This window comes from Bombina bombina, chromosome 1 (assembly GCF_027579735.1).
Source record: "Bombina bombina isolate aBomBom1 chromosome 1, aBomBom1.pri, whole genome shotgun sequence".
Lineage (NCBI taxonomy): Eukaryota > Metazoa > Chordata > Amphibia > Anura > Bombinatoridae > Bombina > Bombina bombina.
Window position 1 is genome coordinate 863,929,557 of NC_069499.1, and position 18,707 is coordinate 863,948,263.

Genomic DNA, 18,707 nt, shown 5'->3' on the forward strand with positions numbered 1-18,707 from the left:
ATTTATTGCACCCATAATTCTGTCATTTTTCTGAAGCATGTGGTAAACTATAAATGGGTTGGTTATAATTGATTTTGTAGCTTGAAATATGATGAACACTTTGGGAATGAAAATAATTAATATACAGTATGTGCATGGCATAGCTCAGAAACTCAGATTAATTGCTCCATGTATTTAGTTAAGACCATCAACTGGAACACGTTTAAACATGGCTGTATACTTTGAAGTTTATTTCATATATCTTAAGAATTAAAACAAAAAAGGGGATAGAGTTGGAAGCTGTAAATCTGATCATTTGTTATTTTTTTTCCACTGATTTAAACCAGGACAGAGACATTCAGAAACAATAAATTTAACTTCCAAAATTAATCAGTTAAGGGAAAATCACTTTAAGAAAATGTTTTATGCAGCATTATCATGTGGCAAATAAAGAATATATATATATATATATATATATATATATATATATATATATTTATTTCAATGAACTGAGGTTTAAAAAGATTTGACAATGTATTTTTGTTTTTCAAGATTAAAGTGCTTATAATATTACACAGATTTGTTTATTTTTTATCGCAACTTCCTATTTAAGTCATTTTATTTATTCCTCATTAAAGTGGCTCCTAACACCCCTAATTCAACATGTCACTGAGTGTCATTCTATAATGGTCATAATAAGGCCCAATAAACCAATAAAAACAATGCATTTCCTTACTGACACTGCTCCCACAAACTAATCTTAAAGGGACCCTGAACCCAAATGTTTTCTTTCATGATTCAGATAGAGCATGCAATTTTAAGCAACTTTCTAATTTACTCCTATTATCATTTTTGTCTTCTTCGTTCTCTTGCTATCTTTATCTGAAAAGCAAGAATGTAAGTTTAGAAGCCGGCCAATTTTTGGTTCACAAACTGGATTGTTCTTGCCGATTGGTGGGTAAATGTCAGCCACCATTAAACAAGTGCTGTCCAGTGTTCTGAACCTACTCCTTAGCTTAGATGCCTTCTTTTTCAAATAAAGATAGCAAGAGAACAAAGAAAATTTGATGATAGGAGTAAATTAAAAAGTTGCTTAAAATTCCATGCTCTATCTGAATTATGAAAGAAAAAAATTGGGTTTAGTGTCCCTTTCTGAATCATAACAGCTAATTTTGAATTTGTGTATCCCTTTATTATAGGGTTTGATTCTCCAAAGTTCTCTGGTTTTGTTAGATTATCTAAGAAGTCCTGTCAGTACTGTCAACGGCACATTTTACCTTTAGAGATATTTATTTTGCTTCATGGGATTCTGCATTTGAATGAAAAACCCATACATGACAAAATAATGCTCAAAAAGTACTAAAATGTTTTTGCAAGATTTAATTTCATGCTGATGAGCTGTTGATGACTGGGACCATACAGACAAACAAACAAACAAACAGACTATTTCTTGAGGATAGGTTGCAGTTATGCATTTTTATATTTTAGGGCCACAGTGGTAATTGAGTGACAGGCTTGCAATATTATCTAGGGATGGGCAAATGTTTGCAACATTCGAAAAAAAAAACAAATTTTAACACATTAATTTTTTTCAAATTTCAAATGTTTGTACAACATTCTAACATTCTAATGCTATTTTAAATGTAATATTCAATTAAAAATGTTCTAATTTGAATATTTTATGATTCAAATCAAAATATGCAATATTTGAAATATAAAAATTAGAACCAATATATTTGTAGTAGTATTTCTAATGCTCTCTTTAAATGTAATATTCGAATTAGGCAATATTCGAAATAGAAAAAAATGAATTGATATATTTGTATCTAATATGTATCATTTTACTAAATTCTGTACCACATGAACTATTGAACTTGTGAATAGTATAAATCAAATGTTACATTTGAAATTTAAAATGTGGATATTCAATCTAATTATGGACATTCGAAAACGAAAGTAACATTCGAAAAATAACATACCGAATTGTATTGAATTTTATTCTTATCAACATTCCAATGTTCAAAAGAAAGTCCATTGGACTATTTGTTCTACCAAACAAATTGTACTTTCACCACATTTGCCCATCTCTAGATATTCTTCTGCTCTTGCCTAGGAATTAAAGTGTAAGTAAATTCTCTAGTAAAATATACAAGAAGGAACCCTCATTTTAGATTATAAAATGTCTCCCCTCTATTTTCTGGGGCCAAACTCGGGTCAGAATGTGTCATTAATACTTTTAACCTTGGGAACTGTGTATCTCATTCACTAATATGCTTTATATAAAGGAGAAACACTATATAATATAATGCTCAAGTAACATAAACTGATTATTTCACTCCAGGGCAGCGAGTTTTTTAAATTGGGCCCTTATGAGTTAAAGGGACATTCCAGTCAAAATTTAAATGCACATAGATTTATTACATCTTTGAATAGAAACATATCTGCAATATAAATGTATTAGCAAAAATGCTTCTAGTAAAAGTTATCACTGTTTAGTGTTAACATTTTTCTCTGCACGTGCATGTGAAGCATAGCTAGATATTGTCACTGCACCCACATTTTAAATACTGCAGCTGCTCAGATCATCAGTGGGGCTTGTATCATGTCAGCAATTAACACATTGAGTCATTACCAGATGGTACAAGCACTTTAGGCTCTCTGAGCAAGTGTTGTGTTTAAAATGCTGGTGCACAGTGCATACATAAATACACTTTTGAAACAGTTATAGATTTTATTAGAAGCATTTTTGCTAATGCATGTATATTACAAAATTGCTTCTGTTCAATACTGAACTGCACCCATGTGTTTTCCAATTTTGGCTGGAATATCCCTTTAATAAAATATTATTCTGAGTCAATATAACTGCAGAATAATTTGTGCAGGATTGTTCCTTTAACTGCTAATTCTTACGCATGATGTTTGAGTTTCCTTATACTTTACAGTTGATGTTTTCTATAACAAGGCTTTCATTCTGTCAATCAAATGCTAAATCATTTGTGAAATAAAATTCATTTTATAGAAGTTAAAGGGAAATTAAACCATTTTTTTTTTAATTTCATGATTCAGATAGAGAATTCAATATTTAAAAAGTTTCCAATTTACATAGGTTATCAAATTCTCTTGCTCTCGTGTAATTGTTTGTTGAAGAGATATTTAGATAGGTAGCATGCACATGTCACGAGCACTACATGACAGGAAATAGTGCTGCCATCTAGTGCTCTTGCTAATGTATAACATTGTTGCAAAACTGCTGCCATATAGTGCTGCAGACACGTGCACACTCCTGAACTTACGTAGCTGCTTTTCAACAAAGGATAACAAGAATTCTAAGAAAATGTGATAATAGAAGTACATTAGAACGTTTTTTTTTTTTTAAATTGTATGTTCTATCTGAATCACAAAATAAATCTTTTGTGTCCCTTTAAAGGATAAATTAGATGTACAAATACTAATACTGAGGCTAAAAATTATACCGTGGACTAAATTTCAAGTAGTGGGTAATACAGAAATTAAAATGTAAGCTTAATTGCCACTAAAATAAGCTAACTAAAAAAATTGCTGTTGTTTTTTTCCAGAGCAAATGTAACAAAACTATAGGTGTTTAAACAATCTACTTATCAACACAGATATGCTGATAAATATTAAAAAATATATTACACACACTTAGTATAACAAGTTATCTACTTCATATAACAGAGAGCAAACATGTAAAATGAACAGAAATGTGTGTGTGTATATATATATATATATATATATATATATATATATATATATATATATATATATATATATATACACAGTATATATATAATCCAAGAAAATAGAAGTAGTCTCAGCACTGCTTTATCAAAAAGAATCCTTTATTGAGGTGAAGAGGATAAAACACAGCAACGTTTCGGGCCTACATAGCCCTTACTCATGAGCATGAGTAAGGGCTATGTAGGCCCGAAACATTGCTGTGTTTTATCCTCTTCACCTCAATAAAGGATTCATTTTGATAAAGCAGTGCTAAGACTACTTCTATATTTTTGGATTGGATAAAGAATGGGGTTAGCAGGACCCTGTAAGTCTACGTGCACTTGAATAAGTAAGACTTTGTGGCAATACAGTGCTGTACCTCATCTTGTGTATATATATATATATATATATATATATATATATATATATATAAAATAATTAACTATCCACATGAATTCTGATCAATGTGGATGCTATTCTTTTGTTGTGCATGCTATTTTTTATTTAATTAGAAAATATCAGAAATTAATCGCTGCAATGATCAGCGTACAGAATAAATGTGAATCATTTGAAACTTGAATTGTTATCAAAATGTCTACTGTTTTGCAGTTGAGACACACCCTTGCAAAGCTTCTTGAGTTGTGTCTATTTTATCTCCTCTGCTGTGGCCAATTATCAACAGATATAAATAAGTTTCAGCAAAAAAACAACCAGTCACTGTGTAGAATCTAGTGGGTACTGAGTTAGATTAAGGGTAAAATTGGCAAAAAAATGAAATATGTTATGAGGAACTACATTTTTATTTTAAATGGCCTTTATTGAGCAATGTATCTTTTGAAATGTAATATGAAATGAAACAAATAATATGTATAAATAAATAAATATAATGTGATACAATTTTAACTACCAATATCCATACCAAAAAATGGACATAATTCTTATTACCGGTTTTATCACGCAAGTGGTCTGACTAGCAATATCCCTCTCGTGATTGTGGTCTTAAAGCACAAAGACCCTCAATTACATTATTAAAGTAGTGGTCTCCCAGGACTGTGAAGAGTTTGGAACCTTTTTAAGAAATATTCTGAGTGGACAGTGACCCTTAATGACCCTATCATGGAAGTCGTCTGGCAAGGCTGTGATAGGTAGTGTTGAACTCATCTCACGTCTATCACAAGCAAAAGAATTTCTTGGTGGGAGCTGTCTGGAAAATGTATGATGAACAATACCCCTATGCTGTCACAAGGTTGTGTCCACCAATGACCTTATTAAGGACATGAAGGCATATGACAGCCCGCATAAATTGCACAGTGGTCATTGTGGGTTTCTGCATTTGTTTTTTGTTTTCACATTTTATTTGCAATTATCTGGTGGCACTTTTCCAATTTAAATTTTGATGGAGAGAGTATGATTGGCAGAAGGTTCGGGATAAGCAGCTGTTATTCTTCAGCTCTAAATCAAGTTTCTGATTTCCTTTATCTAGATAAATTACTGTTTAACAAAAATAAAATAATTTCCTTTTAGTGATACATTTTATCTAAGAGACATGAAATATGGAGTAAATGTTTAGCAAAAGGGTTTAAGCAACTTATTATTATTATTATTATTATTATTATTAATAGTAATAATAATTGTAATTGCTGACAAATTCTATAGAGCTGTGTACATGGGTAAGGGTCCCTAATGATACAGACTTATGGTAAAAAAAAAAAAGATGATCTTGAATTGAAGAGCTTACACTCTACAGTTTATAATGTAGTAAACTGTTTATAAAAATAAAGAACTTTATAGATCCTAATGGGGATTTTTGTGTTGGTACCAGATTTAAAAGGAAATGAAACCCCAAATTTTACTTTTGAGAGTAACATACAGTTTTGCCAAAGGTTTCAATTTACTTCTAATATCAAATTTGCCTCATTCTCATGGTATTCTTTGTTAAAGAGCATACCTAGGTAGGCAGTGTGCACATGTCTGAAGCACTATATGACAGGAAACAGTGCTGCCATCTAGTGTTGTAACAAATCAATAACATTCTGGCAAAACTGCTGCCATATAGTGCTCAATACGTGTACGCTCATGAGCTTAACTCCCTGCTTTTCGATAAAGGACACCAAAAGAACAAAGTAATTTTGATTATAGAAGTAAATTGGAAACTTTTTATTGAAATTGTATGCTCATTTGTGGCCATAATGGATCTATTAAAAAAAAAAATGATAGCAGATTTCTCATAGCAGCTCTCAACTTGATGAAACTCAAACCTCTTAAGGGTATGTGTATCAATATGTGAGTGGACATGATAGGAAGTAGCGTATCATGTACACTGCACATCGCTAAATGCCGACAGCATACGCTCTCTGCATTTATCATTGCACCAGCAGTTCTTGCAAACTACTGGTGCAATGCCTCCCCCTGCAGAGCAGGGGATGTCAATCAACCCAATCATATTCGATTGGGTTGATTTCTGTCCGCCGCCTCAGAGCAGGCGGACAAGTTATGGAGCAGTGATCTTTAAATCGCTGCTTCATAACTTCTGTTTCCAGGCTCGCCGGACACAAGTGGCATCAAGCTCATTACGGAGCTTGGTAAATATGCCCCTTAGAGGCAATTTCTTGTATGCAGATCTCCAAATAAATAGTGATTCTTTATGCTATTTTGTTTTTATTTTTACCCCAGTGGCTATATCAGTGGTAAATATGTTACAAAAGTGCATCTTACTACTATTATCTCATTTTCTTAATTCTCTTGGTATCCTTTATTGAACAACAATGCACATGGGTGAGCCAATAATATGAGAAATATACTGTATGCGCAGACATCAATCAGCAGCTCCTGACCGTACCTATGTAGATACCAAGAGTATGAAACAAATAAGATAGAAATAAATTGTTTAACATCAAATGCTCTCTCTGAATTATTTAAGGAGAAATTGGGGTTGCATGTCCCTTTAAAGCCCATTAATCCAAATCAGAATCTAAAACTAAACAGAATGGCTGAACTGGCCCCGCACCAGTACTACTAAAAACTGTGATCCTATACAATCCCAACTCAATAGCTGACACTACAGCTCTGCCAAATGTATGTATTGTTTTAAAACATTTACCCATTTTGTATATAGTACCAATATATTCAATGGTTTAGTATTGGTTTAGTATATGCAGTGGCTGTAGATAAATATATATATATATATATATATATATATATATATATATATATATATATATATATATATAAAAAACATGTTATTAACATTTTAGATACAGGGAGAGAATAAATAGCTTAGTTAATGCTGAGCTAATTTAAAGGGACAGTAAAAGTCAATTAAAGGGATACTAAACCCAAATTTTTTTCTTTCATGATTCAGATAGAGCATGAAATTTTAAGCAATTTACTCCTATTATCATTTTTTTTCGTTCTCTTGCTATCTTTATTTGAAAAGACAGGGTTCAGCACCCTGGATATCGCTTGCTGATTGGTGGCTACATTTAGGTGCTGAACTAAATATCTGCCAGCTCCTAAGCTTACATTCTTGATTTTCAAATAAAGATAGCAAGAGAACTAAGAAAAATTGATAATAGGAGTAAATTAGAAAGGTGCTTAAAATTACATGCTCTATCTGAATCATGAAAGAAAAGAAATTGGGTTCAGATAGATCACTGGTTTTCAAACCTGTGCTCAGGCCTCCCTAACAGGCCACATTTTGAGGTTATCTGAACTGGAGCACAGGTGAAATAATAAACAGATTAGTAAACATGGTTATGAACTTGCTCTCATCCAAGGTAATCCTGAAAACCTGGCCTGTTGGGGAGGCTTGAGGACAGGTTTGAAAATCAGTGAGATAGAGCAATAAAAAAAAACAATCCAATTTACTTCTATTATCAAATGTGCTTGTTATCTTCATAGCCTTTGCTGAAAAATTATAACTAGGTAGGCGCAGCAGCATCAGTTCAATACTAGTAGCTAGCTGCTTGCTGTTTGTTGGCTTCACATACATGCCTCTTGTCATAGGCTCACCCAATGTGATCAACTAGCTCCCAGTATTGCATTGCTGCTCCTGAGTCTACTCTTTAATAATGTATGCCAAGAGAACAAAGCAAATTTGATAATATAAATAAATTGTATAAAATTCCATGCTCTATCTGACTCATAAACATTTCATTTTGACTCCCTTTTCCTTTTACTAGCTTAAAGGGACATGAAACCCAAACATTTTCTTTTATGATTTAGGTAGAGCGTACAATTTTAACCAACTATCTAGTTTACTTCTATTATCAAATTTGCTTTAGTCTTTTGGTATAATTTTTTGAAGGAGCAGCAATGCACTACTGGTTTCTAACGGAACACATGGGTAAGCCAATGACAATTGATATATATATGCAGCTACCAATCAGCAGCTAGAACCTAGGTTCTTTGCTGCTCCTGATTTTACCTAGATAAACCTTTCAGTAAAGGATAAGAAGGAAGCAAAATCAATAATAGAAGTAAATTGGAAAGTTTTTTTAAATTGCATGTTCTGTTTTAAAAACTAGCAAAAACTTCCTCTATCTTTGTCAGGACGCATTGCACTCTAAAATGACCCTCCTTCCCAAAATTTTGTATGTGCTTCAGAACACATCACTTATTTTGCAAAAGCAAAAGATATCTCATCCTTTAACTCAGCCCTCCGTGCTTTCCTATGGCAGAATAGGAAACCTAGGATCTCTTTATCTAAATTAATGCTTCCTGTAGAACAGGGGGGACTCTCTCTACCAGACATTCGATTATACAATGTAGTGTTTCAGGCCAGAGTAATAGTGGATTGGCTAACTAACGCCAACTATGTAACAAGTCTTGACCTGGAAAAAAATATAGCTCACCCACTCTCCCTAGTGGCCCTCCTACATTGTGACAACAATATAATCCCGCCCAACTTAAAAAAAATAAAGTCTATCTGTAACCCAATATAGATGTGGAAGAGGATCTGTACCATGTTACACATCCAAGTTAGAGTCTCACAGTATTTACCACTGCTAAATAATCCACAATTTCAAGCTGGGATACAATCAGCTCTTTTTACTAAATGGGAATCTCTGGGTCTTCTGAATATCTCTCAACTACTTGACTTCCAAAACAAGTGTATCAAGACGTTTGACTCACTTAAAGAAGATTTTCATCTTCTTATAAATTTTTTTTTGCTTATCTCCAGGCATGACATTATGCCCTTAAACTAGTGAATGATTTTGGTTGGGAGTGGTCCTTAAGCATTCTAGAAAACTGGCTTTCATTAGCTAAGACTGGCCTCACATCGATTTCTTACATATACCTGAGACTGACTTCTCTTAAAGGCCCAGAATTGCTAGAAAGTGTCCAGGCCAAATGGACAGCAATGCTACCAGAAGACCTAGGGACCACCCCTGTTGTAACTCTATCAATTCAAGCTATTGCACGTGCTACTCTCTCCGCTACATGGAGAGAGGCACATGTCAAATTGATACACATGACATATTTTTCCCCGGAAAAAGGAACTAAATGCTGAAGTGTCACCTTTAATAAGTGTCCAAAATGTTCATACCCCTCGGCTAATCTTATTCACATGTTCTGGTACTGCCCAAAAGTTAGAAACTGCTGGATAAAAATTCAATACTGGCTTACTAACTCAGTGGGAATCTCCTCACTGACATTCTCCCCTTCAAATATAGTCTTTCCTTTGGAAGACTTAGGCCTTCCTAGGGAGAGATCTAAACTAATTAACTTAGTTATCCTCGCCGTTAGATATCTAATACTGAAGAAGTGGAAAACGAAGGCAATTCCAAGTTTATCAGAGCTAAAAAATCACTTGAAGAAACAATGCATAATAGAACAATCAGATACAAATCTCCAGAATGATCGAGAGGTGAGGAGTTTCTTCTCCAAATGGTCGGGCTTTATCAAAGCCTTGCCTTCAAGTGAAGTTGAATACTTGATCTACCCTTTCAGAAACACGGAGTTGGTCCTCCTGGGAATCTGGTAGCCCCCCACGGCTAACCTAAAGAGAGGTGAGGAGGGGCGAGAGGTATTATCCCTCCGTTCTGTTTTTTTCCCTTCCTTTCCTATTTCCACCCTTCCCCTTCCTGCCCCCCCCCTTTTTTTTTCTCTTTCTTTTTCTCTTGTTCCTAGTTTTTTAGGGTTTTTAGTTGTATAATTTGTGTGCGTTGTTATCTTTATCTTTTCTTTTTTGTGTCCTTGATCAGTTGTCGAGTGTTTAATTGTTTTTTTGTGTACAAAAAATATAAAAACCGCAGCATTGTGTACAAACATCTCATATAAGGGGATTATTAATTTAGTAAGAGAAAGTGAAATTATTGTTTTAAAACTGTTTTGTCTTGTATTATATATAATATGCTTTACCTGGCCCTGCGTGGTATAAAAAGGTTGAATTAATTTGATTGTACACATTGCTGAACATAAATAAATATTTAAAAAAAAAAATTGCATGTTCTGTCTAAATCATGAATGTCTAAATATGACTTTACTGTCTTTTTAAACTTTGCAGCACAGGAAAGGAAGAAAATGTATCTCTCTTTTGCACACATTTTCTTAAAAATGCCTCTCACATGTAATCTAATGAGATATAGAAATTCAATTCTGGTTTTGATGTACCAACATGTCTTATTAGTCTCTAACATACCTTATCATTGTGTAATATCACTTTATGGGCTCCATGTACAAAGCAGTGAAAGCTGTTCTGGAGCCCTTGTGGGGCAGGTTCGCATATGCGAGCCTGCTTCCCACAATGTAAGAAGCAGCGGTCATTAGACAGCTGCTTCTTACACCGTATGCCACCTCTGAGGTGGTGAGGGAAAATCACTAAGAGCTTGCTTGCTCGCTCTCGGTGATTGACAGCCCCTTCAGTCGCGCAAATGAAGGGGTAGGCATTACACACTCCGATGAGTGTGTAATGATACATACGGGCAAGCGGATCAACAAATCTGCTGCCCGTGTGTAACGAAGGCGGGCGGATAGCGTCGCGAGTTGAGAAGCTGTCCGCCCGTCACTTAGTACATGGAGCTGGATGTCACTGTCACAACAGACCAAGTAGAATTGATATAATTTAATCATTTTTAGGCAGGTTAGGGGAAAGTATAATATAAACGTTTGATATGATTTAAGTTGTATTATGTATTAAAATACTATCTTTTAATCAGTAGTCATAGTTGCAATATGAAGGGGTTCCCTAAAATATTGTGAAAATGATTACTTTATAACTAAATTATTACTTTATAACTAATTATTTCTCCCACTAGTCTAATCTCACTTTTCATATTGTTTTTTTTTTTTTATTTTACTATTATTATTTTTTTCCCTGTGTGGAACTTTTCATCTGAACTTGTAATCATAGCCTTTATACAGACATTTGGATCTTTTCCAGGATAAGGCTCAGCATTTTTTTTGAACAAAATCTAATCACAGAGGTGGGAGAAATCTGATTTATTTGTTTATTTGACCTTTCTCTCTTATTTTTCACTTGTCTCAGATTACTCATAAGAATATAGTGAGGGCTGTTTGGTTTTGTAAAAGTCTCATGTTTATCCAGTGCACTAATCTCTCTTTTCATAATTTATTTATTGTTTCTCCATAAGTTGAGGCATGTTGTATATGAAATACGCAGAAATTAGGGAAGCTCCAATAATAGTGGAGTTTTTGATTCCACTTATACTGAACAATATCATGTTGGTGACTTTGTGCTTAAAGGACCACAGCATTGTATAATCAACAAGTGCATAATTAAAAGGCAATGCTATATCACTTACTTTGAAATTTAAACAATTTTTCTGACAAATGTAAACATTTCTTTTCATTTGCCACCCCCCCTGCATGATGTGACAGCAATCAGCCAATAGCACTTATTTATGTCTACACTGTGATGTCTTGCACATGCTCAGTAGCAGCTGGTGCTTTGGGAAATGTGTATTTAAAAAGACTGTGAACAATTTAAAGGGACATTAAACCCACATTTTTTTCTTTCAAGATTCAGATAGAGAATACCATTTTATACAACTTTCTATTATACTTCTATTATCTAATTTGCTTAATTCTTTGATATTCTTTCCTGAAAAGCATATCTAGATAGACTCAGTAGCTTCTGATTAGTGGCTGCACATAGTTGCCTCATGTGATTGGCTCACCCATGTGCATTGCTATTACTTTAACAAAGGATATCTAAAGAATGAAGCAGCATAGGTAATAGGAATACATTGGAATGTTGTTTAATATTGTAGTCTCTGTCTGAATCATGAGAGAAAAATGTTGGGTTTAATGTCCCTTTAATTATGGAAGTAAATTGAAAAGTCTCTTGAAACTGCATGCTCTATCTGAATTCTGAAAGTTTTATTTTGACTTTAGTGTCTCTTTAATGCTGTAAAGTCTATAGGCCTTAGAAAATTAAAGGGACAGTTCACCCAAAAACATTCTCCCCTTTAAATTATTCCCAATGATCCTTTTTACCTGCTAGAGTGTATTAAATTGGTTGCAAGTGGCTCCTTTACTCCTATTTCAGCATTTGAAATAGCTGATTTAGCTTGTGGTTTCCCATCCTATACTGAAAGTTTTGATACTGGAGTATATGCTATTGACAAGCCTAAGTAAACACAGTCAGCAGAATAAGTTACACTCGCAGTGGGATGCAGGATAGTTAAGTAATAAAATTATAATTTTCCATTGTTCTCTCTATGTATTGATCTTTGGTGTTCCAGACAATTATAAGATAAGTAGGCAAGTCTGTTTACACAAACTTAGAACATAATGAGATCTGATAATACTTTATGTTCAACCCCTTGTAATAGGCTGTGGTTTCAAATCACAAAACCAGCTACTTCATATACACAAATAAACCCGAAAATGCAATTTCTCAAATATTTTATACTCTGCGGGTGGTATAACAAGTCATTTAAAATAGATTAATGGAAAAACAATTTTACAGTGTACTGTCCCTTTACGCTCACTGGGCCTTCCTGAGTTTATGATTTCCTGTTACTCTGAGATTCATAAAGTAGGTTATAGTTACTAGACGTTGCAAGTTAAATGGAAATAAAAGCTCAAAAAGAAGATTCTCTGATGTGAGCATTTTATGATTGCATTATTGCTTTCATATAGGCTATGATATAGCTATAAGTGTAACTCATTCAAAGCGGGTTAAAAACAAAGTGGAAGTCAGCTCCAGATAAATAATACACTACTGAGACAAACTGAACACATCTAGGCCCTGATATTCAAAACCTCTCTGCTCAGGTGAGATATTCTAAAATGATCCTCCAGCACTGTGAGATCCCTAGTGAAATATTCAAAAGGCAGATGTTGCTTTACTTCTCCAAGGGGGTATTCCCTGCATTTCTGTATGTGAAGAAGAGACAAGCCCAGTGCAATATAGTACTGCATGACATGACAGTTCTGCTGCATTTATACTTTGTGCTTTGTATTTTATATCACTTTATACTTCAGATTACATTTTATTACATTTAAACTTTGCACTTTCTATTTTGTATTTTATTTTGTATGCAGCAGTGTATTTAGGATTGTAATTTTACAAATTCCGATTATGCATTCATAGTTTCTGTGTAACTTTAACAAATTATCCTCATACTTTGTGTGTGTATATATATATAAATAGATAGATAGATAGATAGATAGATAGATAGATAGAAAGATAGATAGATAGATAGATAGATATGTGTGTGTTTATTTTATAAATTAGATTGCACTTTGCATATCTTTTATTTAAATTAAAACTGAAAAACATCCATCTTCAGTTTCCCAGAGAGTGTCATCACTTTTTATGGGCCAGATAATGTATAATTCTCTAATTTGGAGAGAGAATATTGTGCTGACTTCACAGCGGCACAACACACTGAATTTTCAGTAGGAACCTGGAAATCCAAGAAAGATGAACGATGCCTTCCATAGAAAGTAATAAATCTTTCTGGGATAGAAAATTTCACATGAGAGAAAGAAGGTAACTGAAGAACCCCTGGCGCTAATATAAAGGCTCCTTTTGCATCAATTACAAATGAAACTGAATTGTTTTCACTACAATTTAACTTTTTTTATCTATATTTTAGTATATATTACTTTTCTGTTAGTTAAAATAAGTGTATTGTGAATTTTGAGCAAACTTCACCTGCTGGAGAGACGAATCAGTGAGACAAGCTTGTTTAAAATGCTTAGAAAATTTCACAAGACTTGTGAGAGAGTTTCAGACATACCCTGGGAACTCCCTTGTTCTGCCCAGGGAACTGCCCATGTAATTTTATAGAGATTATGATCCTAAGTTATTAAAGTAACACAGAAACAAAGCATAATCAGAATGTGTAAAATCACTGCTAGATCAAAATTTAAATGTATTAAAGTATAAAAGAGAAAGTGCAAAGCTTAAATGCAATAATACTAAAAGGACCCAATCTGAAATGTATAGTAATATAAAATACAATGCACAAAGTGTTCTGGGCTTGACCCTGCTTCACATATATAAATGAGAGAGATCTCGCTGTGCTGGAGAGTTCCACCCTTTTTGTTTTAACAATGTAGTGAGTTCAGCCTTTGTGAAATCTGAACTACAATTTCTACCAAGAGACAACATAAATCTGATAATAGATGTAGATTGAAAAGTCTCTTAAAATTGCATGTTCTATCTGAATCATGAAAATTAATTTTTTACTTTCATGACCAAAGTCACTTAGAAAATAATGGCCTTATATACATTAGGAACTTCTCACAGTTGTTTGCAAGCTTTGTTGTCATGATACCAAATGCATCTTTAAAAAAATATTTTTAAATATTAAATAGATTCATTAGAGCATGCATTGTATGCATTATTGACCTTAGCTTATTATGGGGTTGATCACAAAGTTGAGCCTGGTTTCAAGAGATAATGATATATATATATATATATATATATATATATATATATATATATATATATATATATATATATAAGTCAGCTGAAATTGTCAGTGTGTTTTTCTAGAGATCCCAAAATGCCTTTGTCATTATTACCCCTCAAGCACAAAATCATTACTTCCTAAAATACAACACAAAGCCGCTATTTGCCTTGTTAATCTCCCAATTTTGAAATAGAAAAAATTAAATGAACAGGATTAATGTCAAACAAAATGGCGATTTGGGGGGTTTAGTGATTTACATTTCAGTTTGAAGGGTTGATTGATCACTTTTAATAGTGTGTAGCGATGCTAATATGTGACATTTGTGATTATACATCCAAGAAAGTGTGGTAGGAGACACAGTAAAAAAGCTAAAACTTCACTTTTATTGAAGCCATAAACGTACATAACAAACCGGGAGAGTTTCAAATAAGTACATCACATCACAAACGGGTACCGGGTTCAGCAATGGTCTTACGCGTTTCAGCTCATGCCTTACTCATAGATCGTGTGCAAGAAATGTGTGTGTATGTCTTCAGTGTCTTCTAACCACCAGAAACATGGACTCTTCCTGCTAATGCTAACCAATTAGAAGCGTGTATAGATAATATCACTTTCAATATGTAGCCTATCCACTATCCACTGGTTAATGGCATTGGGATTGTAAATTGTTCTAAAAAGGAGCAAACCACTTGGATAAACCATAACGTGTGGAGGATCAACATGCAAATGACCAGTTGCAGGAAGCCAAAAGAGGATAAACATGATAAATAGAAAAAAAGAAAAAACAGTTACAAAAGAGGAAGCTAATGTATGTTAAACCACACCAAGAGAAAATCACATGAGATATTTGCAGTGTCTGTGCCACCACTTAAAACCTCACTGTTACTGTTATGGGAAGCAGCTTAAATGTCAGTCCTTTTTATTATTGCATTCAGCAAAGGCTCATAGCTAGATCACAGCACCAGTCATCTAGCTTGTGTGTATGTATTTGTAACTAGGTAATATGTGACTTGGTATTTCATTGTGCCACTGTGATGTTTACTTTTTTCTATGTAAGTGGTATATTTGTTTTGTCTGCCGTAAGCTCACAATTATTTCCCTTTTTCTTTCTCCACTCATTGTTTGTATTATTTTTTTACCTGTATATGAAGATGTAACTGGAGATCAACCCTTTTCCCATAGGGCATGATAATTAAAACTTCACTGGGTCAGACAGATAAAATTACGCTGATAATCGCAAGGGCTTCCCTCAGGGATTTATCTAAAAAAAAGGGGCTGCCTCTACAAGTTGCGAGATATCTCCAACAGAAAGTAATGGTGCTCGCTGAAAGGAAAACTTCACTGTGGAGAATGAAGGTAGCAGGGGGCGCACTTTAAAATATAAATTCTGAAGCCAGTACAAATCAGATTACTTTAACAATTTTTTTGTATGCAGGTGTTTTTTTATAAGGGTAATAAGTGTTTTGCATATTTTGATACAATCTCGCCTTTTAGTTTGCAAGAAAAATGTTTATAGAATACATCAGACCTGAGCTAGAAAATTCAGCTAGGCCAATCCCATGAAACTCCCCTGTCCAGAGGCGTGAAAACTCATTTTACAATCAGGAAAATAATACACTTTTAATTTCATAATATAAATATGATTTTTACAGTGTTTGCATGTACATTGTAGTTTTATTATGATTTCTTCTGTGCACGTTAAATGGATTTCTTTCTTTTTCAATTTGAATATACATTTAATTTTTTTCAGAAAATATGTTTTTTAAAAACAATTTTGTTACAATTTGAATACAATTAAAATATGACTGCATATTTTATTTCAGTATTTAATTTATTCTTTTTTTTTTAATTTGTGATGTCTATGATTTTTTTGTGATTCCTATTGTAATATATGCATCACCTTCACACACCTAAAAGCAGGTAACACCTCTTTGTGACACACATTGTTCCCAAGGTAAAAACTACCTTTATAGAATTAGGCCAGAGGCTTTATAGTACTGGAGAGATTTCTTATAGAATCTCACAAGGCCAGAGATCTTTAAAGAATCAGGCCCATAGAAAGACAAGGTTATCCCCCTTCCTGCTCAAACACCAAGCAGTTGTTAAAAATTATTTTCTCTTCCAATCTGACAATCTGCCCTTCCAACACTCAGAGCAGTGATTCTAAGCAAAAAGTCATTTGCCGGCGACTCCTCCTCTCCAATGCCTCTGTCTGTTGAAGTACCTCAAGAATCTGTTCTGGGTCCTCTACTCTTCTCCATTTATACTTCTTCGCTGGGTAAACTTATCAACAGTTATGGCTTCAAATATCACCTCTATGCTGATGACACCCAGATCTACCTCTCCACCCCTGCTCTCTCTCCCTCTGTCCTTTCTCTTTTCAGCGACAGCTTATCTGGTATTTCTTCCTGGATGGCCTCTCACCACCTAAAGATTAACATGTCCATGACTGAGCTCCTTCTTATCCCCCCTCAAGCTCTACCATGACTTCTGACTTCTTTATTCCTGTTGACAGTATCACCATTTCCCCATCGCCCCAAGTCCGATGTCTTGGAGTTACACTTGACTCAATCTATCCTTCCTCCCCAATATACAATTACTTCCTATGTCCTGCCACAACCATCTACGCAATATTTCCAAAATTTGCCCTTTTCTGTGCGTTAACACCACAAGGAAAATAATCTACTCCCTTATTAATTCCTGACTTGACTACTGCAATAACCTACTTACTGGCCTTCCTCTTTTCTGCCTCTCCCCCCTTTAATCCATCCTAAATGCCTCTGCCAGACTGATCCACCTTTCCCGTCGCTCTGTATCTGCTGCAACTCTCTGCGAGTCCTTTCATTGGCTCCCTATTCACAGCAGAATTAAATTCAAAATTCTGACCCTTACATATAAAGCTCTCACCAACACTGATCCTCTCTACCTATCCTCTCTAATAAACAAGTATACCCCAGCCCACCCACTACGATCCAACAATGAAATGCTCCTTGCATCCACGACTATCACCTCTTCTTATGCTAGACTGCAGGACTTCTGTCATGCAGCACCTACCATCTGGAACACTCTTCCTCGTGTTGTCAGGCTTTGCCCTAATCTTTCTTCCTTTAAATGCTCCCTGAAGACTTTTCTGTTCAGGGAAGCCTACCAACCAACTCAATAATAAATTAATTTCACTTAACATTTCCCTCATCTAACTCTGCATTAACATCTTTCTCAATCTTGCAGTCCTTACCTCCTGTTTCTCAACCTCCTACCCTTCTAGATTGTAAGTTCCCACGGGAATAGGGCCCTCAATTCCTCCTGCATGTGTTTGTAAATTTTGTCCTGTCTGTCTCCTACAAGTTTTTTATCATTGTTTTATCTAAAAGATTTGTATCCATGGACAGCGCTGCGGAATATGTTGGTGCTTCATAAAAAAAGTACAATAATAATAATAATAATAATAAAGCAATGGTTAACTCCCATTCTAACCAAAGCAGAGCAGAAATGCTCCTCTTCTTCCTAAACATATATACCCATGTACGAAGGCCAATGCAGACAAGGTTACTGACTTGGAAACCTGTCCACCCGGCTTAGCTGCCTGGACGTGTTATTATGCACTCACTTAAGTGTATAATACTGCTCTTTTTGGCCGTGTGAGAGAAGGGCCAAATAATCACCCCGAGCAAATGTGATCTGGGTGATTTCCATCTGACCCCTCAGAGGTGGCAGAGAGCGCTTCTTATATTGCGGAAAGCACACTCACATGTGTGAGCATGCCCCCAAGGTCTGAAAAGCAGCATACGCTTCTCAGCACATTGAGCCTACAGTCTACATCCCTCTTTTACACCATATCCTTTTGTAGGAATCACTTACCTTACTCAGCTCTCTTTTACTTCTGGATCTCTCTTGCTGCTTTTAATGTGGATGCTAAAATGTGTTATTAGCCTTGGTAAGGATATGCCCCTGCCTTTTGTTAATATATTTTTACAGCATATATCTTTGAGATTATGGGGGGATATTTATCAAGCTGTCAACCGCAAATACGCTGGAATTCCACAGCGTAATTGTGGCGAGCTTGATCCGACCTAGTTATCAAAGCCTACAGACCGGCAA